Source organism: Cetorhinus maximus, chromosome 17 (genome assembly GCF_964194155.1).
Source record: "Cetorhinus maximus chromosome 17, sCetMax3.hap1.1, whole genome shotgun sequence".
NCBI lineage: Eukaryota > Metazoa > Chordata > Chondrichthyes > Lamniformes > Cetorhinidae > Cetorhinus > Cetorhinus maximus.
In genome coordinates, this window is record NC_135895.1 from 40,775,892 (window position 1) to 40,803,067 (window position 27,176).

The following is a 27,176-nucleotide window of genomic DNA, read 5'->3' on the forward strand; positions in this document are numbered from 1 at the left end:
CATGGGGATCAATCTACAAATTTATCCCTATAGTAATAGCTGGGGTGGCCCCCAGTTTAATTGGTCGCAACTGGCTCAAAAAGATTAAATTGCAATGGACCGAGATTTTTCAAATCAGAATGAGAAACTTATAGGAATTGTTACAAAAGTACACTTCCATTTCCAGTGACGAGCTAGGAAGGATTTGTGGGCTACAAGCCAAACTCCACGTAGACCCTAACACAAACCCCAGATTTATCAGAGCCAGACCAGTTCCTTATGCTCTATGGAACAAAGTCAAGACCAAGATAAACAGGCTGGGAAAGTTGGGTATCTTACAACCGGTGCAATTTCCCGAGTGGGCGGCACCCATAGTACCAGCCCTGAAGTGTTCGCTTATGCAGTGACTATAAGTTAACTGTAAATAGAGTGGCCAAACTTGATAGACACCCGATACCGAAGATTGACGAATTCTATTAGAAATTGGCAGGGGGCAGCACATATTCAAAACTTGACATGAGCCACGCCTACCAGAGGTAGAGTTGGTAGAAGGCTCTCGTGAATTTGTGACCATCAATACACATCAAGAATTGTATCAATATACTCGACTATCCTTTTGGATCTCATATGCGTGTGCTATTTTCCAGCGTACCATGGAAAATCTGCTTCAGGAACTGCCCCATGTTATTGTTTTTCCAGATGATGTCTTAGTCACTGGACGAACTGACGAAGAGCACTTATCTAATCTGGAGGAGGTGCTGAAACGCTTCTCACAAGCTGGGGTATGCTTGAAGCGAGAAAAATGTCTTTTCCAAGCCAAAGAGGTAGTTTACTTGGGCCATAAGGTCGATGCGCAGGGCCCACATCCTGTAGAAGAAAAGGTCAAGGCTATTCGCAAGGCACCTGCACCAAGAAACACTACAGAACTAAAAGCCTTCTTAGGCATGATAAACTACTCTGGGCGATTTCTCCCAAATCTATCAACCGTACTAGCTCCATTATACGCATTGCTTAAGAAAAACCATAAATGGATTTGACAAGCTCTGCACCAGGATGTGTTTCTGAAGGTAAAGCAATTGTTAAGATCATCGGCCCTACTGGTCCACTTTGACCTAAAGAAAGAATTAATTTTAACTTGTGACACATCCCCTTATGGAGCAGGGGCTGTACTTTCACATCAGATGGCAGATGGCTCCGAGCAACTCATTGGTTGTACATCTCGCACGCTTAGTGCTGCAGAGCGACCATGTTCTCACATTGAGAAGGAGGCTTGTCTGTCGTGTTTGGTATTCGGAAATTCCATCAATACCCCCACGGCCGCCATTTTCACACTATGTCCGACCACAAGCCTCTGCTGGGATTGTTTGGAGAGGATAAGGTGATACCCCCATCAGATCTGCTCGCATCCAGAGATGGGCACTGATATTGGTTGCTTATCAATACACTTTTATTCACTGATCGGGAATCCAAGTCGCACACGCTGACATGCTGAACTGCCTCCCCTTGCCAGATAACAACATGAAGGTTCCAATTCCCCAGGAACTTGTCTTAGTAGCAAATATTTTGGATTCCTCCCCTGTCCAGGCCAACCAAATCCGTGAGTGAACAAACCAAGGTCCGCTTTTACCTCACGTCCAGGAGCAGGGCTTGAATGGATGGTCAGGCGAGCCAAAGTCTGGTGACATGGGGCAGAATTTTCTGCCTGTCGGGCGGGCCATGCGGGAGCAGGCGCAAGCGGGTGTGGACCCAATCGCCGCCCACGATTGGGTCCGCACTGCTATTTTACGGGGGTGGGCCAATTAAGGCCCGCCCAGCGTGAAACGCGGCTCCCGAGGACAGTGGGAGTGAGCGGGTGGCAACGGGACTGCTATGACCACTGAGTCCAATGGCGACCCGGCAGCCTGTTTTAAAAAGTTGCTGCAGCTTTTCAAAGGCTGTGAATTATGGCCAGTGGAAGGGCTCCCCAGAGTGCTGCTGGTGAGCAAGCCAGGCAGGAGGGTAGGGCAGGAGGGCACTGTGCCCCTCGTTTCTCAGACAATTGCCTTGCTGCCCTCCTCAAGGAGATGGCAGCACGGTGGGAGGTCCTCGTTCCCAGGGATGGGAAGAGGAGGCCCCTCCACATGACCAAATGTGCCTGGGAGGAGGTGGTGAGCTCCCGCGATGTGGTGTGACACACCTGGATCCAGTGCCCACAAGCGTTTCAATGACTTTTGTGCTCAGGAAGAGTGAGTACCATGTTGGCATTGGTCACTTAACCCAGCAGGTAGGCTTTCCCCCCTGGCCACCCCCACCCATCTAGTCTGAGTGTAATGACTGCATTGAATCATTGACGGCATATATCCTTCACTGGGTGAGCCAGCAGATATTGCCCATGCCAAGGTCACCCTGAGAGGGTGGTGATGAGATGGGTTCTGCCCCCGCAGCATATACAGTGACACCCACATTACTGTTTTGGGGGCAGCCTGGAGGATCTGCACCTAGGTGCAGTGCTGGAACTGCAAAACATGTCAAAGTCAGGGTGCTGACATGCTGGGAGGGGAGCTTCCAGGTGGCGGGGCACCAATCCATCTGTTGCCTTTTGCATTCCATGTGCTTGCACCTCCTTGCTTTGCAAGGTTAGACCGTGTGGTGCCAAATGTGATGTAGGCAGCATTTGGCCAAGGAGGGGACAGACCTGGCAACTTTGTGTGAGTGTGTGGTAGCAGCGGGGTGAGGAGACACTGGAGCCCTGCAATGTCCCACTCTGGTTGGGGTGGGCCTGCCGCGAAGAGAGTCCAGATACAAGTAGCTCCAATCAATGCTCTTCTCTTCTTTTCAGGAGACGAATGCACATAATGCAGCCGAGCGGATGAGGACTGGTGGATGACCGGTCCAGTTGGCGATCATTACCAGGTTCAAGCAGAAGACCCTCGATCTGGAGAGGCGCCATGCGCCCAGGTCCACCGGTGTCGGTGAGGCTGGGGTGCCACGGGCAGGTATGTTTGCCCAGCACTGAGGTCACCATTGTTCTCCCAGCAGCCATGGCAGTGCTGAATGTTCAGTGATTGAAGTTTGCAACATGGCTTGACCATTGCTTATGGAAGGATGAGCACATAATGATCCGGGGGACAGGGATGCACTTTGTCATTGTCTCCACGTTAACTAATCAAATGTCCTTTTTCTTCCTTTCAGCATCAGCGGATCAGGGCCAGGTGGAGGAGGCACAGGGGCCCCCTCTCACACCTGAGGGCCCTGAAGTCTATGACCTACCAGTGTCACACCATCTCTGCCAGGTAGGCACCAGCACAGATACTAGCACCTCAGTGGTCATTAGATAATCGGCTAGTGTCCCGGTGCACAGCGGTGAGGGCACTTCACAGTTGCTGGAGGAGCTGGTGGAGACAGAGAGTGCCCATGGCGCCAGCAGTCAGAGGACTGCAGGAGACCAGGCACATGTCAGTCGGTGGCTGATGATGTGCCTCTGGAGTCGTCTCTGAGGCAGCAGATGGTGGAAGTCCAGCAGGGTGTGCGGGGAAATCTGGCAGAAATACATGAGGCTATGCTTGGCTTGGTCTCCGTGGTGGACCATCCCGATGCAATGAGCATCATGGCCAAGCGCCATGCTTCCTCCATGGAGAGAGAGGCGACTCTCGTGGAGAGGCTCCTCCAGGAGACCAATCAGGGCTTCCTGGGGATGTGCTCGGACCAGCAAATCCTCACATCAGCATTGACCTCAGCTGGTCAATGCCAGTGTGGGAGATGGTCTGGGCACCAAGTTTCCCAGCTTGGTGCCCATCCATCTACGGTGAGCAGGGAGGTCCGAAGCAACCTCATGTCGGCGCAGCAGCTGTCTCTGTGAGCTTCTCTCAGTGTGCTCCAGATGAGGGCAGCAACACTTCCGCCCCTCTGCCAGTGATCATTGCATCCGATGAGGCTGTGACGACTGGGGAGATGCCAGCTGTGGAACTGGCCGCTCCCTCCCAGGCGGGGCCAGCACAAGTTCCATGGGCCAGAGGACGGCCGCCAAGGTCATTGAGGCCAACGGGACAGCACAGTGAGCAGGCTGTCTCAGATGCCAGTGCTAGTAAGGGGACAGCACCTAGACGTAGCACCCGAAAGCATAAATTTGAGGCACCTTAGGCACACCACAGGTTTCTTTCTGGTGCTTTTGCGTAACCCCGCAATGAGATCATGATTAGTTGGTGTGGTGTTTAACACCCTTGTCATTTTGTTTCCTTAAGTTCATTTTGTTATATCATTAAATTTAGACATGTGACCATGGCTGAGGGTGCCTCTTTGCCTCTGCAGGTGGATGGTTACCTATGATATTATGAGTGGGTTGTGTCACATTGAGCTTTATTGACAAGGCCCTTAGTTAATATTCCTATCCAAGCAGATTTAGGACTAAAGGTATCGAGTATGGAGCCTACAGCACAGACTTTTGTTGCAGGTTCATCTGTGGTGTTCTAGCTGAAGATTCGTTGGACTAAAGCCTCCCGAGTGTCCGTGCCTCCCTGGAGTATGCCCGGGTCAGCGTCTACCCCCTCAGCATTTCCCTGTGCGTGCTCATCCTCGGACTCACTGCTGGACTCCTCGTGTTCAGCCACAGTCATGCGTTTACGTCTTCATCGTCCACTGCGTCCCCCCTTTCCAGCACAAGATTGTTGGGAGCACAGCATGCAACCACTATCAGAGACACACGATCTGGGGGGTACTGGAGTGCACCCCCTGAACGGTCCAGGCATCAGAAGCGCATCTTGAGAAGAACAATCGTTCTCTCCACCACAGCCCTTGTGGAGGTGTGGCTCCTATTGTATCGCTGCTCAGCCTCTGTTCTTGGATGGTGGAGAGGCGTCATGAGCAACCTTCTAAGGGGAGAGCCCTTGTCACCCAGCAGCCATCCACCCAGCCGGGCCGGAGCACTGAAGAGCCCCGGCACCTGGGAGTGTCTGAGGTTGTAGGCATCATGGGAGCTGCCTGGGTACCTTGCACAGACTTGTAGAATCTGCATCCTGTGATCACACACTATCTGCACGTTCATGGAGTGGAAGCCCTTCCTGTTGACGAAGGCACCGGGCTCACCTGCTGGCACCTTGATGGCCACATGTGTGCAGTCTATTGCACCCTGGACGCAGGGGAAGCCAGCAATGGCCTCGAAGCCTCTGCCTCGCTCTGTCTGGCTGGCCTGGTCCCAGCGGAAGTGCCTGAATAGAGCGTCTGCCACCTGCTTGACACAAGTGTGGACAGCTGATTGCAAGACACCGCAAAGATCACCCACCAAGCCCTGGAAACAGCCAGAGGCAAAGAAGTTGAGGGCCTTTAGTGCCACTGGCATGGGGTGTCCATCCACACAGTTAATGGAGATCTCAGGTTCTATCATCTGACAGATAGAGTTGACTGTCTCCCTTGAGAGATGGAGCCTCCTTCGGCACTGCACCTCAGACATATTAAGGTAGCTGCTTCGCTGCCTGTATACCCTGGCAGCAGGATAGTGGCATCTTCTGTGGCCCTTTTCGCTTTGGACTTCCTTTTTGCCCTGCGTCCCTTGTGCCTGCGCCTCTCCTCTCAAAGGTGGCTCCCCTGGAGGCTGAATGTGCACTTCTGGCCTCCTCCCCCTTCTAGCCCTCCTTTCCTCCTCAGAGGAGGTGCCTCCAGTGGAAAGCACAACTCCCATTCCCAGGCTAAGGGAAGGCTTCCTGAAACCTGCAGGCCCCAAAAAAGATCTTTACTGTAGAGTGCTGACCTGAAGGTTGTGAGTCCTGTTCAAGCATCTGGTAGGAGGTTTGAAGTATTTCTGCTCACAAAGGCAAGTATCAGTAACTTTCCAAATTAAATATCTAACTCAGCACATTCGCGACCCCTCTTATCCCACCCGTGGATGAGGTTTATACAAATGTGTCCTGCCTGCCTGCCCGTTGTGCTCGTGCAACGACCTGAAGATCGCACAGGCCCTGAAAAATCGCCGTCAATTAGTGCCTCAGGGGCCTTAAGTGGCCCGTTAATTAATGGCGGGCGCACATTGGAGATCATCGTGCGCACGCGCGCCCACCGAAACATCGCGATGGCACACCGTGACATTGGGACGCTTGCCCGACATCACCGCGCATCATTTTATGCGTTGGTGTGTGAGGCCCGCCCCCGCATGCCAATGGGAAAATCCTGCCCCTGAAACCCTATTTCAATCGCAGATATGAAGACACCTGCCAGGACGGCACATTGCTCTGGGGAGCAAGGATTATCATGCCCCCGAGCGGGCCAAGGCCATAGTGGCCGAATTACACAGCACTCAACCTGACATTAGTAGGATAAAGATGCTCATGTGCAGCTACTTGTGGTGGCCAGGGATGGATGTGGACATCAAAACCCTTGTCAAAAGTTGTCTTCAATATCAGCAGGTATAAAAGCTGCTTAGCTCCATTGTACCCCTGGGAATGGCTGGGGCGGCCATGGGTGCACCTCCACGTCGACTACATGAGGCCCTTCTTGGGCACGATGTTCCTTTTACTCATTCATGCCCACTCAGAGTGGATGGACGGCTATGAAGTCTGCTCACCCATGTCTGCTGTCACCATAGACAGTTTGCGACAGAGTTTTGCAGTGCATGGGTTACCAGAGGTGCTCGTGTCAGACAACAGGACTGCATTTACCAGCGGGGAGTTCCACAGGTTTATAACTCTCAATGGAGTAGCTCATATCAGAATCTTGCCTTACCACCCTGCTTCTAATGGTTTGGCTGAGCGGACGGTCCAAACTTTTAAGCCTGGGATGAAAAAGCTGGACGGGGATTCCATTGGCACCAGATTGTCACGGTTCCTGTTCGCCTACCAGATGACGCCACACATGACCACTGATATTGCCCCCGCTGAGTTACTAATGAAGAGATGTCTCTGCAGCCGTCTGTCTCTTGTCAGGCCGAATTTAGGGGGTGGGAAGTGTGGAGAGAAGCAAAGGGGCCCAGAAAGCTAGACATGATGGCCATAATCATGAAAGAATTTTCATGGTGGGAGACGCAGCTCTCGAGAAGAACTTTGGAGATGAGCCCGATTGGTTATTAGGTGAAGTAAGTGCAGTGACAGGACCTCTCTCCTATAATTTTTTGGTAAACGGCCGAATAATTAGAAAACACGTGGATCATCTCCGGAGAAGAGAGACAGTCCCAGAAGAAGGAAAGCCATCATCATTTGCATTTGAGTCTGCCCCGCAGGTGGAAGAAATGTCACACAATTTGGAAGTACCAGTGGGGTCTGTTGGACCCGAGAGGGTCAAAGGCACAAACGTGCCCACTTCCGCTGAAGAGCCTGGTGGACAGTTGACCCCCGAGAAGGGGGTTTCAGAAAATCAGGCCAAGGCCGTTGAGCTACGACACTCAACACACCCGAAGAATCCTCCTGAGAGACTTGACTTGTAAATAGTTGTTCATGTAAATAATTGGGATGTTGTGAAGCTTGTCAATTGTACTTTCAAGTAAAGGAGGCGGGATGTGGTAAAGTGGAGTGCTATGTACCTTTAAGAGAATATAGTTAGTTAACCACGTGACTGTATTGACTAATCACTACACAGCGCAGGCTATTTGGGTGACAGCAAGTCTAGAGCTGGAGGTGACAGAAGAAGCACACTCTGTGTTAGTGCTCTGTTCTTAGCTCCAATAAACTACCAGTGTTTGTTCAGTTAATCGGTCTCTCTGCCTATATTGTTTCAAGCACCAACTAATGCATTAATATCAAGGGCGCAGCTAGGTTTGCCAGACTAAGCAAACCTGATAACCAAAAATTTAAAAATGATCATACTTACAAAAAATATTAATGTGGTGAAAAAGATTCAGAGAGGAGAAAGAGAAGTAATTTCAGGTGTAAATGACGTAGGGAGAATAAGTAAGCCAGGGCTATTTTTAATTATTATTTTAGGGATGAGGCCATCACTCACAAGATCAGCATTTAGTGCCCACCCAAGGATAATATGCTCGAGGACCTTTTGAAACTACAGCAGTCTGTCTGATAAAAGTACTCCTACAATGCTTGTAGGGAGTTCCAGGGATTTGACGTATTGATGATGAAGGAGTGGTGGATATAAATCCAAGTCAGGATGGTGTGCAACTTGGAAGGGAAAATGGACGTGAAGGCGTTTCCAGGCATTTGCTGCCCTTCTGCTTCTAAATGCTGATGCTGGGTTTGGGCCAATAAAGAGCCATGGTATGCTGTGAAAGAGTTCAACAGTGAAACTGTTGAAGAAAATTAATAAAGTGGATGTAGAGAGGTACTTTGCGGAAAATCAGCTTGGAAAATCATAATCCATAATTATAAACTAAAGCAAGCTGTATAGTTTAAACAATAATTTTTTCATGTTTCAATTTGTTGGCCTGTAGAACGGACTACCAGCTAGTAAAGTAAATACTGACTGGTGAAATGTTCAAAAGGGAATTGAGAGACGTGCATTCAGGGTAAGCTTAAAAAAAAAGATGATGTGATCAGATCAAGCCCTGAAAAGTTGCTTTACAGAATAATGGCATATACATATCCACAGTTCTGCTTGCAATGATGAGCTTTTGCAGTCCATCCAGGAAAGGCAGATAATAAAATGGAAATGTTCCCTATAAATAGAGAAGGAAAAGTATAAGGCATCAACTTGGCCTTTTATAATGGATCTTACAGCATCCAATCACCGATCAGTATTGATAGAGATCTGTGAGTCATTGGGGAATATGCGAGGTATAGGAGAGGGGAAAGATTAAATTTAAAGATGTAAAATTCACCATTTTTAAAAAATGCTCTGACAATCCATGGGACAAATAATTATAACCTTGTTATGTATAGAAGATGGTAACTCCCAAGTTTATGTATTTATCTAAAATACGCTCTCTAATCAGAATAAATAACGTTCAAACGTTTAATTTTTCAAATGTCAGAAACATAAATATTTAATATATATTATTAGTAATTAGGATGATTATGAGGAATTAGCACGACTATTGTTTAACAATCATTTAGCAATTTTTTTGAGTAATCCAACAGTCTTGTTACCATTGGAAACCGTAATGTTAAGGCAAGTTCCCAATGTAACCCACCAATAATAATAGAACTTGGTGAAAATTATAATTTTAACTGATTCAGGTTTTGAAATATATATAAAATCATAGAATCATACAGCACAGAAGGAGGGTATTTGACCCAACGTGCCTATGTTTGCCCTTTGATAGACCTAGCCAATTATTTCCATTCCCCTGTTCTTTGAACATAGCCCTGCAAATATCTCCTTTACAAGTATTTATTCAATTCCCTTTTGAAAACTACTCTTGAAACTGCTTCATTCAGCCTTTCAGGCAGTGTATTCCAGATCATGGCCTGAATTGTATGTCAGCCACGCAGGTGTGCAGTAGTCATGACGCGTCACGAACTGATGCGTGATGATGTTGGGATTGCTTCCTGATGTCATGGTGCTGCCTCGCGACTCTTTGGTTGGCAGGCACACAAGAATATGGGAAGCGCACCCGCCGGCAATTAAAGGACCAATTAAAAATCCAATCGACCCTGATTTTGAGAGGCCCGCGCACTTTTAAGTTTGGTGCATGGGCCAATCAGGCAGGCAGGCTTCACGTTTTATGATCATTCTAGATCCAGGGCAGGATATAAGGCCCAGAAGGAATAGAGAGGTTAGGAGGTAGGAGTATTGAAGTGATTTGTGAGTGTGTGAATTATAGTTCATTTTTGGAATCATTTTGTTCATTTGGATAATTTTAGGAGGTTTAAATCTTTGCAGAGGCTTTCTTCAGATAGGCCCTTTCATACTTTAGGTGAAACCACTGTAAGCATAAGGTTTGACATGAATATTGTGTACTCTAGTGAAGGGACCTCCTCAGATGAGGAGGAGAGGGCAAAAGAAGGGAGAGGAGGCCAGTTGGCTGCAGACAGCATAACAGAGTCTTCCCTCAGGACTGAGATGCAGAGCCAGAAGGGGTGGAAGACCAGCAGGCGTTCCAAGGGAGAAGGGGAAGGATAAGGTGCCAATACCCAGCTGGAAGTGTATACAGGCTGCGATCCAGCTACATTGACGTGGCAGAGGTAAAGTGTCGAAGAAGGCCACACCTCTCCAGAGAAACAGTCACCTCCATTTGTGACATGATCAGACCCAAGTTGTCCTCAAACTCTGTAGGTGGCCACCCAATGCCAGTGGCTCTGAGGGTCACAGTTGCCCGAAACTTTCATGCCTCGGGTTCGTTCCAAGGGTCTGTGGGAGATCTTTGTGAAGTGTCACAATTTGCAGCGCACAGCTGCATCAAACTGGTGACAGATGCATTGTTCCAAGGGATAAATACCCTCATTCAGTACAAGACAGGCGATGCCAGCCAGGCAGAGCAAGCCAGAGGTTTCGCAACAATAGCAGAATTTCAAGAATTCAGGGAGTCATTGACTGCACACATGCGCCTGTCAAGCACCTGCAGGGGAGCCAGGGGCCTTTGTGAATAGAAAATTGTACAACTCTCTGAACATTCAGACAGTGTGTGATCACCAGCACAAGATCCTGTAGGTTTGTGCCAGGTATCCTGGAAGCTTCCATGATGTGTACATCTCCCAGGTGTCAAGGTTCTTCATAGCCCCAGCATAGTTGGATGGCTGCTTCTGGGGAACAAAGGATATCCGCTCAAAGGTGGCTGATGAAACCACTCAGACACCCAAGGACACCAGCAGAGGAGAGGAACAACCAGAGTCATGCCTCCACAACGGCAAGCACTGAGAGGACAATAGGCCTACTCAAAATGAGGTTTCGCTGTCTGGACCGCTCAGGCAGATCTCTCCAATGTCCTCCAGAACGTAGTGGTTTTCTGCTGTGCCTTTCACAATCTGGCTCTCTCAAGGGGGGAGCAGATGGAGGGTGAAGACAGCAATGATCTTCCAGAAGCCACTGAGGATAAATCCAGCGCAGAATCTTAGAAGGAGCCTGATCAGCCTCAGGGTGATGAACAAGATCCAGCAATGAGGGAACTTATATGAGACAAGGAGACCAGGGGGGCCCTGATTCAGAGAAGTTTCCAGTAGGATTCCAAAGTCAGAAGTCCAAATGATCGCAATCTGACCACCACCTTACTGCTCGGAGCTGATGAGGCCTTCCTGGCACCATCCTCTCCTGTCCCTCCTTCTTTGCAGCCCAATCGATATCTTACACGAGACTTCCAGGCCTCCTCCCTAACTATGACATACAACGCAATAAGGCCATTTGACATGATGTCACATTTTACTAGTGATTTGTGACATACACAAATAACAGTACACAAGTGACAATGACGCATGATTCACGTGTGAAACCTCTTCTGTGATCATAGTGACTTAAATTTCCCCTTACAAGCACTACTTCTTGGTGTTTCCCCCTCATCGGCAGCTGCATTGGAGGCAGGCTGCTGACTCTGATGCCTCGTTGGCCTTGATGACTTCAGCGGCCGTCCTCTAGTTGCCGAGAGCTGTTTGGGCCCCCACTGGGGCAGGAGAGCCCAGCACCATGGCTGGGCACTCTTCAGTCGTTGCGGTCTCCTCAGATACGATGGTCACTGGCAAAGGGGCAGAGGAGCTCCTGCCATCATCAGCAGCGCCCTGAGAGGAGCCATGAGAGGATGCATGGAGCTGCAGGTTGTCTGACAACATGAGATTTGTTTGAACCTCCCTGCTCACCAGAGATGACAAGACGTCAGCAGAGTCACTAGGTGCCTCATCCACCTCTCACATTTGCAGGTCACTGCCACTGTGTGGGGTCACAGGTCTTAAGGCAACCCCAAAACCCCCTGCTTGAGTTCCTGGAGCTGCTGCTCCATGTATGTTGCCACTCTCTGTGGAGGATGATGTGCATTTAGAGCTGTGGATTATCACAGTGTTCAACCTCCACACGGACTCCTCCAATACAAAGACCATGGCATGCATTCCCTCAGGGATCTCTGCCAGATCTTCACGCTGGACGTTCAGAATTTGCCATCTTATAGACAACTCCAGACGCCCATCATCTGCCTCGGGCTCAACATTGTCTTGGTCTCCAATAATCCTCTGACTGCCAGTGCCCTGGGCACTCCCTGCCTCCACCAGCGCCTCAAGCGGGTGTGATGTGCCATCCCCAGTGTGCACCATCATCTGCTCCTGAACGCTCATTCCCAACGTGCCTGTATCCGCATTGGTGCATGGTGCATGGTGCAGAGAGAGAATGTGGCGCCAGTGCATCTGGCTGTAGAACATCTTCTGATGTCAAGAGAGAATTTTCCAGGTCAGTCTGCAGTCTTGAGGATGTTCCATATGAGAGAGGGAAAAAATATGTAAGTCTCAAGCAGCATTAAGAGCTCAGTGCATGCATTCTGGTTGCTTCTCGGAATGAACATTTGGCTGAGTAAAGACTTCTGAATGGATGATCAAAGGGGATTAGTAGATTTCACCTGTGAGTCTTCCACCATTGCCCTACATCTATTGTATCCTCCCCCAATCTCTTCCTTGTCCACTGGACTCTTACCCTCCTCCGAAGCCCCCGCCCTTTCGCGACCAGTGGACTTCGCTCCACGGTCACATGCCATCTCCAGGATCTGCTCCTCCACTGGAGTTAGCAATGCCAGATTAGCGACACCACCACCAGTTTGTCCTCGCTCCTGTGCATTGTGACTCCTTTTCTCTTGTAAGGGCAATAGTACTTTCATCAGTCCCCCCTCTACACGCCAGAACACTCTGTCCTTCTCCCCAAAGTTGCAGGTTTAGCTGCCCATCACATTGCAGCACTTCACCCTTCCATATGTGCCAGCCATCCTGTCTACTCACATGCAGCCTTTAAGGGCACAAGAAGACATGCCAAATTAAGCTCAGGGCTTCACACCCGGGAGCCCCAACAAGTGCAGGCACGCACAAACACATCGCTCCACATTTACATGGGGACTCAATACTTACTCTGGCAGAGTGCAGAAGGTCATTGAACCTCGTCCTACGCTGCACCCAGTTCCTTCTACTACATCACGGCCACTGACCAGGGATGCCACCTTCGTCCATGCCTTCTTAGTTAAGTGTGGAGGCCTCTTCTTGCCGTCTTGCAGCAGCAATATCTCCCAACGTGCACTCCCAGCCTCCAGTAGAACCTGTAGGCACTCATCTGATAAGCGAGGGGCCAAGTGGCTCCAGCCTTTCCACCTCACCTGGCATAGATTTTGGTCCAGAAGACATTGCTAGTGTCCCAGCCACGCCTTCCTGCATAGTATCTCACCACAGTTGTCTGCCTCTTTAAAAATTAAAGCACCTTTCTGAGACAGTTCCTCCACAATTGTTCCTCCCTTCAGGGAGCTGCTTTTAAAGTCCCTGCCCACAGCTCCAATCATTCTGGAGGCCATTCTCCTCTAATACTCCCCTGTTAGCGCTGTGCCTCTTTCAGCGTGTTTCACGCTCGCCGGCAGTTAATTGGCCGGCGTAATCACTGTCTGGAGCCGATCATAGGTAGGAGCGGATTTCACATCCACTTCCGGTCCCACCAATCGCGCTCGCCTGATCACCTTAAAATTCACACCCACATTCTTAGAATGATCTATTGTATTTTCTTAAATTCTCCCTACCCCAAGATCATTGACTAAAAAATATCAGATGTAGTCCAAGATTATAGCTGAACTGCTATTATTCAATGGAACCATTAAGACATAAATAAAGGGTCACATCTCCATCAGGCTCATATCCTATCCAGCTCATGTCCTCATCCCGTCCATGGCCCCGCTCACCACACAAACATTCCACACAGTGCCATGTGTCCTGCTCACACTCTCTCCATCCGTTTTCATGCAGGAGAAGCCTGGTCATATCAACAGGAAGAGGTTCGAGACAGAGGATGGAGTGGCCCACATTAGGCCTCTCACTCACTTTGAGGAGTGTGCCACTGCACTGACTGAGGACATGGGAGCATGCTTGCGGTGACGGTGAAGTTGGCGGCGAACACCCACATTAGGATCCTGCACCACATCATCCCTCTCTCAACACAACTGTGAGTGCTCTCTCTCTTGCTTTTGACTCTGCTGCCATGCACTAACTATCTCTACTTTGGTTCACAGGGAGCTCTGCCAAGTGCCCAATACCCTCAGCCAACCAGCCGCTCAGCTCCATCCAGGTCCTCACCTCCAGCCAAGGAGACGTCTCCTCCATTGAAGAGCTGGAAATAAGCAGTCTGGAAGACCCATCACAGCACTTACCCACACCCTCCACCAGTGCAGAGACACACACCCCGGTGGGACCGAGATTTAGATCAGGCTCGGGTTCACAACCTGATGGTCACTGCACAGACACGCGTCCAGAGCAGGAGGCAGGTTCGTGCAAGCTCCCCAGCACTCGGAGGACTGCTAGGGAACAGGCGTCTGTGAGTTCCGAGTCAGATGACGAGCCTTTAGATTTGTCCTTCCAACTCTTCCTGGAGAGTCAGCAGAAGGCAGGGGAACATTACGCAGAGCTGCTGGAAGCCCTCAACAGAGTGGCACACGAGTCAGAGTGCGTCCGCCTGCTCTCTGATGAAGTGGTGCCCACATGTGCGCATATGGAGGTCTCCATGGGGAGGATGGCAGACGCCATGGAGACGCTGGTCCAGGAGACCTGCAGCCCATTGCGGGGGCCATGGCTGAGTTCCTGCAGTGGCAATGCAAGAGGGAGATGGGGATCTCGACGTCCCTCCAGGTGCTCCTTCCCCTCAAGGAGCCAGTCCGGGGCCCCTGGGCACCCGAAGGGAGGAGGAGCGGCAGCTGGACACCCCTGGGTCATCCACTCAGGAATCTCAGAGGCTGTCCTCTCCCTCTGAGTCCCCTTTGCCTTTGACCCCCTCAACCTCGTCCTCTGTCACCACAGACGGAACAGCTGACCAATGAGTGATTCTGGAGGGAGAAGTGTGTGTGTGGCAGGGCCTTTTAGAGCATTGTACAAGCACTCTCCCACGTACACGGATCCTTCACGTATCACACTCACCTCAATGTCCTGAGCATTTTGATTGCTGCCCACTGGGGTTCGCATTCAGTTGTCCATCTGAGCTGGCCTGCATCTCCGCCCACCCAATGATCACCCTCCCATGTGACACCTGATCTCACCCACCACGACTCTCGTTTCACTTTCAGTTTGGACAGCATGGCCTGGATTCGCTTTTTCGTCAGCTCCCCAGTCTTTTCCCCTCCCCCAGTCACTCATTTCCTTTTCCCCATCACAGTTGACCCACCTGGCATCACCTTCCATCTCCCCCCCCCCCCCCCCCCCCCCCCCGCCCCCCACCCCACCCCATGACCTACCAACCACAACGCTTTTCCTTCGGGGATCTCCAGGCAAATGTGCACATTCCCTTACTTCCTGAAAATTCCACCCTGATCCACATTCACCTCCCCGACCTCCTCCATCCCACCCCCAGGGTCTGTGTCGGCCTCCGAGACCCCGCCAACCACCCTCACCATCCCTTCTGCCGCTACTGTCGAACCCTCACCCTCCCACCCTACTGCCTCAACTTGCCCTCGGTCATTACCATTATTCACTCATACCACACCCATCCTCAGTTCGCTCCCTAGGAGGTAATCATGGACCCATCACACCTCTCCCTTGCACGTTCACCTGGACATCCTCCCCTCTGGGCCGCTTCCCTCCGGAACCCCTTCCCACCTGGAACCCCATCCCTCCCCTTTGACCTCCCACTCCCCCGGACTCCCCCCCACTTAATCCCTCCCATTTCCTGATTCCCTCAGGCACTCTTACTTCTTCTGCCACCCTTAGTGCTTCCCCACTCCTGACTCCTTCCTCCGGCCTCACCTCTTCCTCCAGCCTCACCTCTTCTTCCAGCCTTACTCCTTCCCTCTTCCCAACTCCTTCCTCCACCCTTATTTCTTCCTCCTTTACTCCCTCCACTCTCCACGCTCCTTCCTCACCCCCGGATTCCTTCCCCATTCTGTACCCCTTACTCCCCTCCCCTGGAATCACTCCCCTATCCACACTCCATCCCCTTCTAAACTCCTTCCCTTACACCTGACACCCCTCTTACACATACCTCCCCAGTTGCCATCTTCTCCACCGTTACCCACTCCTCCCCCACTCCAAGCCTCAGCTCCCTGACACCTTCATTTCATTCTCCCCCCTCCCAACCTCAGCCCCCTGACACCTTCATTTCCCACCCCCCAACCTCAGTCCACCAACACCTTCATTTCTCCCCACCCTCCTAACATCAGCCCCCGGACACCATTTCCCCCCCTCTCCCAACTTCAGCCCCCCAATATCTTCATTTCCCCCACCTCCCACCCTCCACCCCCCACCCCCCCCCAACCCCACCCCCACCCCGGACGCTTCTTCCTCTCCCATTTGATCCTAGACCTTCCTCTCTCACCTCCCCCACCGTCATCCATTGTGAGCATCAACGGTGACTTTACAACTTCCATGAGCTGTTTCCCAGCAGAGCCACGTCCATTGAGAATCCACCCAGAATGCCACGGCCGTTCCTCCAGTGTACCGTTGCAGTCGGGCTCCAGCAGTTTCTGCTCCTCGGATGTCTGTGATGTGAGAAAGGCCCAGGCGTTAAGTCCCGGCTTCTGCACGTCACAGTTGTTAAGACGTGTTCTGCACCGGTGTGTTTTCCTGCTGACCTGGGTGGACAATCTAGTGGGGGTGATGAGTCCGGTGGGCTGGTCTTATAATGATATGCTGATATGTTACAATGAGGTTCCCAACGTCTGATGGTGGGGAATGTGGCCCACCATCGGCAGACTGAGCAGATGATCGTAAACTGGTTTCACGATATCATGAAACTGATTTTTGGCCTTCTTGCCATATTGTCCGCTCACGCCAGCGAACACGCCCAATGCCAGCGGGCACAGCCGATCCTGGCCTAGAAAAAATGTGATTATCAAACATGTCACTAAACTTAGTGGAAAGATTATTGAGGAGGACTGGGGACACAGGAAGATGGAATGCTGCCCTCTCATATCTAGAGAAACAAAACTAGAAAGGTTTGGGAATGCTCAGCAGGTCAAGCCGCATCAGTTGACGTTTCTGGTTTTAAGATTACAACCTGAAATATCTGACTTGTACTTTTCCACATTTGCTGGCCGACTGCTGGGTATCTCCAGCGTTTCTGCTTTTGTTTCCAAATTTCCAGCATCTGCAGTATTTTACATTGTGTCTAATTCCCAGCATCACAGTTTGAATCCATGCAGCAGTGATTAAATAGAAGTATCCTCTGTCCATTTGTACTTGAACTCCAACTTGAAGTAATCTCAGTCCTCTTCTAGTTCAGAGCACCACATCATAAAATTGCTCTTAATTTGGCAGTAAATGAGCAATCTCACTCAGACCATAGGGTGCCTGGTATGAGTAATGCAAAATGCCACACAGACATAGTGGGATATCTAATCTTGGATCTCTTGACACTGACGATGGATTCCTGAAATGGAAGCATTACATTTCATTACATTTTAAATATTGCAGGAAAATTAAAAATAGCATTCTTAGCAGCTACTAGTGCCCTTAAAGGAGTAACTGACCGTGCCAGATCAACAGAGTTTGCCTGAAGCCTCTACAAACTAAAATTATGGCAAGCCACAAAGATAATGGAAGAGGGAAATCATATGGACAAAGGATATATTTTTTGATTGTTACTCTTGCAGGAGATTATGGTGAACGGGAAGTGTGGGGTCAGGAGATCAGGCAGAAATTCTGATGGTCAGGTCTCCATCTATAATATGTCATGCACACACTTTGGGAAGGGGACAGGTGAGTGGACAAGGCGACCAGGCAATCACTTCATTTTAATATTATAATGAAATGTAAATAATATGTTGAGAAATGTGCAGCAGTTTCCATTGGTCTTTCTCATATGAAGCATTCTTTGCAGGACTGTTTAGCGGATATTTAACCATATTTAAAATGAGACTTGTAAGTTGGTCTCCAAAATTAGTATTTTGTGTATCAGTAAGAGGTGGTAGAGAAAAGTACCCAACCAGAGCCAAGAAATGGATAAGGTGAGGAGACAAAGTGATATTGAAATATCTTTGCAGACAACTAAGGCCATATGACAACCTCAAACAGATAGAAACATAGAAAATAGGAGCAGGAGTAGGCCATTCGGCCCTTCAAGCCTGCTCTGCCATTCATTATGATCATGGCTGATCATCCAACTCAATAGCCTGCTCCCGCTTTCTCCCCATACCCTTTGGTCCCTTTCGCCCCAAGAACTATATCTAACTCCTTCTTGAAAACATACAATGTTTTGGTCCCAACTACTTTCTGTGGTAATGAATTCCACAGGCTCACCACTCTCAGGGTGAAGAAATTTCTCCTCATCTCAGTCCTAAATGGTCTACCCTCTATCCTCAGACTGTGACCCCTGGTTCTGGACTCCCCCATCATCGGGAACATCCTTCCTGCATCTACCCTGTCTAGTCCTGTTAGAATTTTATAGGTTTCTGTGAGATCCTCCCTCATTCTTCTGAATTCCAGTGAATATAATCCTAACCGACTCAATCTCTCCTCACATGTCAGTCCCGCCATCCCAGGAATCAGTCGGGTAAACCTTCGCTGCATTCCCTCTATAGCAAGTACGTCCTTCCTCAGATAAGGAGACCAAAACTGCACACAATGTTCCAGGTGTGGTCTCACCAAGGCCCTGTACAATTGCAGCAAGACATCCCTGTTCCTGTACTCGAATCCTCTGGCTATGAAGGCCAACATACCATTTGCCTCCTTTACTGCCTGCTGCACCTGCATGCTTACCTTCAGTGACTGCTGTACAAGGACACTCAGGTCTCGTTGCACTTTCTTCTCTCAATTTATAGCCATTCAGATAATAATCTGCCTTCCTGTTTTTGCTACCAAAGTGGATAACCTCACATTTATCCACATTATACTGCATCTGCCATGCATTTGCCCACTCACTCAGCTTTTCCAAATTACACTGAAGCATCTCTGCATCCTCCTCACAGCTCACCCTCCCACCCAGCTTTGTGTCATCTGCAAATTTGGAGATATTACATTTAATTTCCTCATCTAAATCATTAATATATATTGTAAATAACTGGGGTCCCAGCACCGATCCCTGCAGTACCCCACTAGTCACTGCCTGCCATTCGGAAAAAGACCCGTTTATTCCTACTCTTTGTTTCCTGTCTGCCAACCAGTTTTCTATCCATCTCAATACACTACCCCCAATCCCATGCGCTTTAATTTTACACGCCAATCTCTTATGTGGGACTTTGTTGAAAGCCTTCTGAAAGCCCAAATAAACCACATCCACTGGCTCCCCCTCATCAACTCTAGTAGTTACATCCTCGAAAAATTCCAGTAAATTTGTCAAGCATGATTTCCCTTTCATAAATCCATGCTGACTCTGTCCGATTCTGCCACTGTTTTCCACGGGCTCAGCTATTAAATCTTTTATAATGGACTCTAGAATTTACCCCACTACCGACGTCAGGCTGACTGGTCTATAATTCCCTGTTTTCTCTCTGCCTCCCTTTTTAAATAATGGGGTTAAATTAGCTACCCTCCAATCTGTAGGAACTGTTCCAGAGTCTATAGAACCTCGGAAGATGACCACCAATGCATCCACTATTTCTAGGGCCACTTACTTAAGTACTCTGTGATGTAGATTATCAGGCCCCGGGGATTTATCCTTCAATCCCATCAATTTCCCCAACACCATTTCCCTACTAATACTGACTTCTTTCAGTTCCTCCCTCTCGCTAAACCCTGTGTTCCCCAACATTTCTGGTATGTTATTAGTGTCCTCCTTTGTGAAGTCAGAACCAAAGTATGCATTTAGTTGGTCAGCCATTTCTTTGTTCCCCATTATAAATTCCCCTGTTTCTGACTGTAAGGGACCTACATTTGTCTTCACCAATATTTTTCTCTTCACATACCTATAGAAACTTTTACAGTCAGTTTTTATGTTCCCTGCAAGCTTACTCTCGTACTCTATTTTCCCCTTCTTAATCAATCCCTAGGTCCTCCTTTGCTGAATTCTAAACTGCTGTCAATCCTCAGGTCTATTGTTTTTTCTGGCCAATTTGTATGCCTCTTCGTTGCATCTAATACTACCTCTAATTTCGCTTGTAGCCATGGTGGTTTGGCCATCTTTCCTGTTTTGCTTTTGCACCAGACAGGAATAAACAATTGTTGCAGTTCACCCATGCGCTCTTTGAATGTTTGCCATTGCCTATCCACCGTCATCCCTTTAAGTAACGTTTCCCAATCCATCATAGCCAACTCGCACCTCATACCATCATAGTTTCCTTTATTAGGATTCAGGACCCAAGTCTCAGAATCAACTACGTCACTCTCCATCTTGATGAAGAATTCTATGATATTATGGTTGCTCATCCCCAAGGGGCCTTGCACAACTAGATTGCCAATTATTCCTTTCTCATTGCACAATACCCAGTCGAGGATGGCCTGTCCTCTCATTGGTTCCTCAATGTATTGGTCCAGAAAAACATCCCGTATACACTCCAGGAATTCCTCCTCTACGGTATTGTTACTAATTTGATTTGCCCAATCTATATGAATATTAAAGTCACCCATAATTACAAATGTTCCTTTATTACATGCGTCTCTAATTTCCTGTTTAATGCCATTCCCAACATCACCACTGCAGTTTTGGGGTCTATATACAACCCCCCACTAATGTTTTGCTCCTTACTGTTTCTCAGCTCTACCCAAACAGATTCCACATCGTCGGAGCTAATATCTTTCCTCACTACTGCGTTAATTTCCTCTTTAACCAGCAATGCAGCTCCACCGCCTCTTCTTTTTGTCTGTCCTTCCTAAATACTTAATACCCCTGGATGTTCAGTTCCCATCCCTGGTCACCCTGCAGCCATGTCTCCGTAATGCCGACTATATCATACCTGTTTACATCTATTTACGCGGTTAATTCATCCACTTTATTGCGAATGCTCTTTGCGTTAAGGCACAAAGCCTTAAGGCTTGTCTTTTTAACATTACTTGTCCCGTTCCCACTATTTTCCACTGAGGCCCTGTTTGATCCTTGCCCTTGATTTCTCTGGCTATCACTTTTCTTATTCTGCTTTCTGTCTTTTGTTCTTGTCTTTAATTGCCCCTCCTCTGACTCCTTGCATAGGTTCCCATCCCCCTGCCATTTTAGTTTAAACCCTCCCCAACCACTCTAGCAAGTGTTCCCCCTCGGACATCAGATGAGAATATCACATAAATATCTCATCCTTACAATGCATTAAAAGTCCTCTCCACATCTACATCACACAGCAGCCAACTATACTTTCCTTCAACAGTGGCTTACCATGTCTCCTATACCTTCCACCTATAGCTTTTTATACTAAACTAGCTTTAGCAAATTGCAACCAAAATATGATTATCCAGAAGTTGAGTATGTGTGACTAGCATTTTCCACCTAGTCCTTCCCTTGGTGGCAAAGTGCAACTTATTGCTCTAAAGCAATAAGCGTTCTTTCTCAATACTCTTGCAGTATCAGGAATAGATTAGATGGCTGGCTGCTGGACCTAGGTTGGAAGGTTTTGGGATTGAGGTGTCCCTCTGCCTGTTTATGTTGAATCATGAAACGGCTCTGAAGCTATGGGTTGAACCTGTTCCCTTTGTGCCACATATAGAACCATTTAAGCAGGGTTGTTGGCAGGGCCAGGTTCACTTTGGCTTGAGGGGCATATCCTTGACCAGTGTCTACTGCAACTGGGCTCCTATTGATGCCACTCACTCAGCATGTCCAGTAATCTCTTTGGCAGTAGACTGCTGGACATCGTTGAAAGAAGAAAAACCTTGCATACTCCTCTATCCAATCCCCTTACATGTTGAAATTGAAGAAGAGAGCCAAAGTCCTTCATCAGAGATTATCCAGATCTATTTAGCCTTCTTCCAAGGTGGGGGGCTCTGCTGCAGATCTTCTTGCAGCAGCCACTGCCCTCACAATGGGCTGCAGGTGGGCTAGCAGTTCATATGGCAAATGAACTCTTCAACTCTAATTGTTACTCTTGCAGGCTTGTTGGCATTTTCTTTAATGACAGCAGAAAATGATGGACAGGGAGCATTCTTCTTTACAATAACCCGATGAGGTTAGGATCCCAGGACTTTGCAGCTAAGAACAGACCCAAGCTCGCCTCTATGTTCTATTTTAGAAAGCCAGGTGGTGAAGGATAGAATCTTTATACAATTCATAACCTTTTATTTACAGAGATACACATTACAAACATGCACTTCGTAACCCAACAACCGCAGTTTCAGTCTGTTCCTATATATAGGAGTACGAGTGAATCCCCAGTTGATGTGCACCACCCGGAAACAATGAAATAATTAATGTACAATAAACACACTGGCTGACAGGTTGCTGCTTCTTCTTGACTCATGCTCACTAATGCTTCACGTTTCAGCCTGAGAACCCAGTTCATACAACATCCTTAAATTCCCTAGGTATTTCAACAATTATACAGGAAGAAGCCTGACAATTCTTTAACATGCTCACATAACTCCTCACTAAAGAACAGTCTGTGTATTACCATCTTGTTTAGGTCAAGGGGTGAATGGTGTTTAAGTGTTGCTTGCTTAACCGGCTTTATCATGTTGGATTGAATTTGATTTCATCAACTCTTAAATAGGATGCCCACAAGCTACTCCAATGAAATGGATAAATTGTGCAATAATTATATGAACATACAAACAAGAAGTAGGAATAGGCATTCAGCCCCTCGGGCCTGCTCCGCCATTTAATAATATCATGGCTAATCTGATAACCTGAAATCTGCATCCCAACTACCCCAGGTAACCTATCACCCCCTTGCTTACCAAGAATCTATCCACCTCTGCCTTAAAAATATTCAAAGACTCTACTTCCACTACCTTTTCGAGAAGAGAATTCCAAAGACTCACGACCCTCTGAGTGAAAAACATTCAGCTCATCTCTGTTTTAAATGGGTGACCTCTTGTTTTTAAACAGTGACCGCTAGTTCTAAATTCCTCCACAAGAGGAAACATCCTCTCCACATCGACCCTGTCAAGACCCCTCAGGATCTTATGGCCTGAATTTTTCCCGCGTCGGGCAGGCTCAACGGGGGTGGTCGCAGAGCTGACCACCGCCCACGACCGGCTCCACACCATCATTTTACACGGGCGGCAGGAGGGACAGTCGAGACACAGAGCTGCCTCAGGGAGATTGAAGCGCTTTTGAAAAAAAAATAAATGCAATAAAAATTTAATGAAACATGTCCCTCCATGTGACTGTGTCACATGAGGTGGAATATGTTTTTATTTTTCAGGAAAAGTTTCTATTTAATTTGTAAAAGCTTTAGGAAGCCTCATCCCGCTCGTGAATGAGGTTTCCTAAAAAGCGTAAAGGCCATTTGGCCTTTTCACCTGCCTGCCAACCATAAGGTTGGACGGACAGCGTAAACTTGAAATTAATTACTTTGTTAAGGACCTTAATAGACCTTTCAATTATCGGCGGGCGCGCAGCTGAATGAAATATCGCAAGACAGCGCAATGGCATCAGGACGTATGCCCAACATCATCGTACGTCATTTTACGTTCTGGCGTGTTGGGCCCTCCCCCGCATGCCGAATATAAAATCCTGGCCTATGCGTTTCAATCAAGTCACCTTTTATTCTTTTAAACTCCAGCAGACACAAGCCTAGTCTGCCCAACCTTTCCTCATAAAACAATCTACCCATTCCAGGTATTAGTCTGGTAAATCCTTCCCTGAACTGCTTTCAATGCATTTACATCCTTCCTTAAATAAGGTGACCAATACTATACACAGTGCTCCAAATGTGGCCTCATTAGTGCCCTGTACAACTGAAGCATAACCTCCCTACTTCTGTATTCAACTCACTTTGCAATAAATTCTAACATTCTATTAGCTTTCCTAATTACTTGCTGTACTTGCATACTAGCCTTTTGTGATTCATGCACTAGGACACCCAGATCCCTCTGCACTTCATAGCTCTGCAATTTCTCACCATTTAGATAATATGCGTCTCTTTTACTCTTCCTGCCTAAATGGACAATTGCACATTTTCCCACATTAGGCTCTATTTGCCAGATCTTTGCCCACTCACTTTCTGTCTCCCCCCACCTTTTTGAATAATGTAGTGACATTTGCTATCTTCCAATCTCATGGGACCTTCATGGAATCTAGGGAGTTTTGGAAAATTAAAACCAATGCATCAACTATCTCACTAGACACTTCTTTTAAGATCCCATGATGAAATCCATCAGGAGCCAATTCTGGTCAGCCCGTAGCTCCAACAATTTACTCAGTACCACTTCTCTGATGACTGTTATTTTCCTGACTTCCTTCCCCACTTACATTTCCTGGTTTATTGCTGCATTTGGGATGTTACTTGTATCCTCTATAGTGAAAACTGATGCAAAATACCTGTTCAATTCATCTGTCATCTCTTTGTTTTCCATTATCAATTCTCCAGATTCACTTTCTAACAGCCAACATTCACTTTGTTAACTCTTTTCTTTTTCAAATATTTATAAAAACTCTTTCTATCTGATTTTATATTTCTGGCTAGCTGTCTCTCATACTCTAATCTTTCCCTACTTATTAGTCTTTTAGTCATTCTTTGTTATTCCTTATATTCTGTCCAATCCTTTGACCTGCCACCTGCCTATGCACAATTATATGCTTTTTCTTTAAGTTTGATACTATCTTTAACCTTTCTAGTTAACCACGGATGGTGTGTCCATCCCTTGGACTTTTTTTTTAACTCGTTGGAATGTATGTATTCTGTGTACTCTGAAATATTACCTTAAATATTAGCCACTGCATCTCTGTTGACCTATCCCTTAACCTAATTTGCCAATTCACTTTAGCCAGCCCTGCTTTCATGCCCTCATAATTGCCCTTATTTAAGTTTAAAAACTTCATCTCAGACCCATTTCTTTCTCCCTCAAACTGAATGTAAATTTCAATCATACTATGGTTGCTGCTACCTAAGGACACCTTTGCTGTGAGACCATTAATTACTGTGGTGCATTGGGTCAGGTCTCTGCCTCTGCGCCAGAAGATATGGGTTCAAGTCTCACTCCAGTACTTGATGGCCAAGGAAGGTGTGTTCTTGACATGGCCAAACAGGTTGGTCAGAAACCTACAAATCCTTCCGATATGGCAAAAGTAGGAGAGTCTCCTGGTTAGCCAGAACTGTGTGGCATCTGCTGTGCAACAGCCTCCCCATGTTAAAAGACTCCATGGGCTAAACTCCCTGGCAAGTGTCCTCCTTATTTTGAGGGGCTGCCAGGAGAAGTAATTCAGCATTAGTCGACATTGGGTATTAATTATGGCCTTGATCAAAGTCTGAGATTATTACAATTCCTAGAGAGTGAATAAATTAACCGCATTAAGTATCAGCTTATCATACAGCTCAGCATCTGTGTGCAATGAGCAATTTTTCAGAGTTTATATGATCTAACACTTTTCCAGTTTATAGAGCCAAGTCCTTTGGAGCAGTGATTGGATAAATCTCTTTAATTCTCTGTGCAGGTATTGTGCCCCATCAGCACAGAAATTATCTGTTCTACTTAGATTTTTGGTTCTGGCTGAATGCACTTTATGCACAAGCAATTATATTTGAGCAGGCTTTATTCTCATGTTCCCCACTCTTAGACAATTGTACAGTTAAGTGATACTGATGAACTAGTACAACTCCATGTTGAACACCACTTGGAGGAAGTGCAGAGTGTGGCAAGGGCACAGTGGGGGACTTCAATGTTGTAAGCCTGTTGTTTTTGATAGGACCGCTCTCGTTCTTGAGCTCTTTGATAATCCTGGACTTCTAGGTCTGGAAGTAATTTTTTGGGTAGAGCGGGAAGCTGTGTTCGGAGCTTTCTGCCCATCAACGGTTCTGCTGATGCCAACCCACATTGCAGTGGAATAGACCCGTCATTTAGGAGTGCAGCTGGAAATTCTCCTTTTACTTTGACAGTGCTTTGATAGTTCAGACACCCCTTTCGGCTTTGCCATTGGGTTGGGGATATCTCGGGGAACTTGTGAGACACACAAACCCGTTGTTAGCTGTAAAGTGTATGAAGAAGTCTTTGGCAAATTGTTGACCATTATCAGAGACAACATGGTCCGGAATGCTGTGTGTTGCAAAGATTTCCTTTAAAGCCCGCATGACTGCCTCAGTTGTTGTAGTGTATTGACATTTGACCTCAATCCACCTGGAGAAGTAATCAATGACAATAAGGAAGGATTTTCTTTTAAACATAAACAGGTCCATCCTCAAACATTCCCATGGTCTGCATAGGAATTGAGTTGTGATAAGCCGTTCCCTTTGTTCTAGTCTGTGCACTGTGCACACTTGGCACAAAGAAATCACTTCTCTAGATCTTGATATTCCCAGCCATCACACGGAAGACTGAGCCCGTGCTCTGCATTTTGTGATAGTCATATGGCCCTGGTTTATTCTTTCCAAGCTATCTGGCCAGAGTGAGAGTGGAATCACCAGCCTCTCGTCATACACCAGCAAATCATCCACCATTGTAAAGTGCTTCCTTTGCTCAAAGTAAGTTTACATCACCATAGCACTGGGATGCTACAGTGGCCAACCTTGCATGTATTGTTGGTGAATGCAAATGCATTCCTCACCCTACATCCGCGCTTGATGAATTTCTTTCAGCTTTTTAAAACTTGCCAGCAATTATGCTACAAACTCAGGATGAGTTTGACATCCTGTTGTGTAGGATGGTCAATGGTGGCTCGGGACAATGTGCCCATTGTCATCTGCAGCTTGCCCTGGGCATATACTGTTTCATAGGTGAAGCACATTAATCTCAACTGGAATCTCTGGATTCTTGGGAGCATCCTAACAAGTTCGTTTTCATCAAATAAGGAATATAGCGGTTTGTGGTCTGTCTCTAAACTGATGGTACAATCTAAGAACTTCTTGCAAGCCCACGTGAATACAAGAGCCTCTTTCTCTATGACCACATACCTCCTCTCAGTGTCAGACAATGCCCGAGGCACATTATAAACCGGTCTACAACACCCATCTAGTTGTTCTTGAAATAGTGCTGCCCGCAACTGTGGTTGGTAGTGACGGGTCATAATAAGCTAAAGTACCCAGTGAAAGCAGCATATCCTTAATTTTTTGAAATGCCTGCTCCTGGTGTGTATCCCAATACCATGCTTGGGCTTTCTTTAATAGCTGTGTAATGGGTCTCAGTAACTTGTGCTAGGATAGGCAGGACTTTTGCCAGCTGATTAACCATTCCAAAGAATCATTGAAGTTC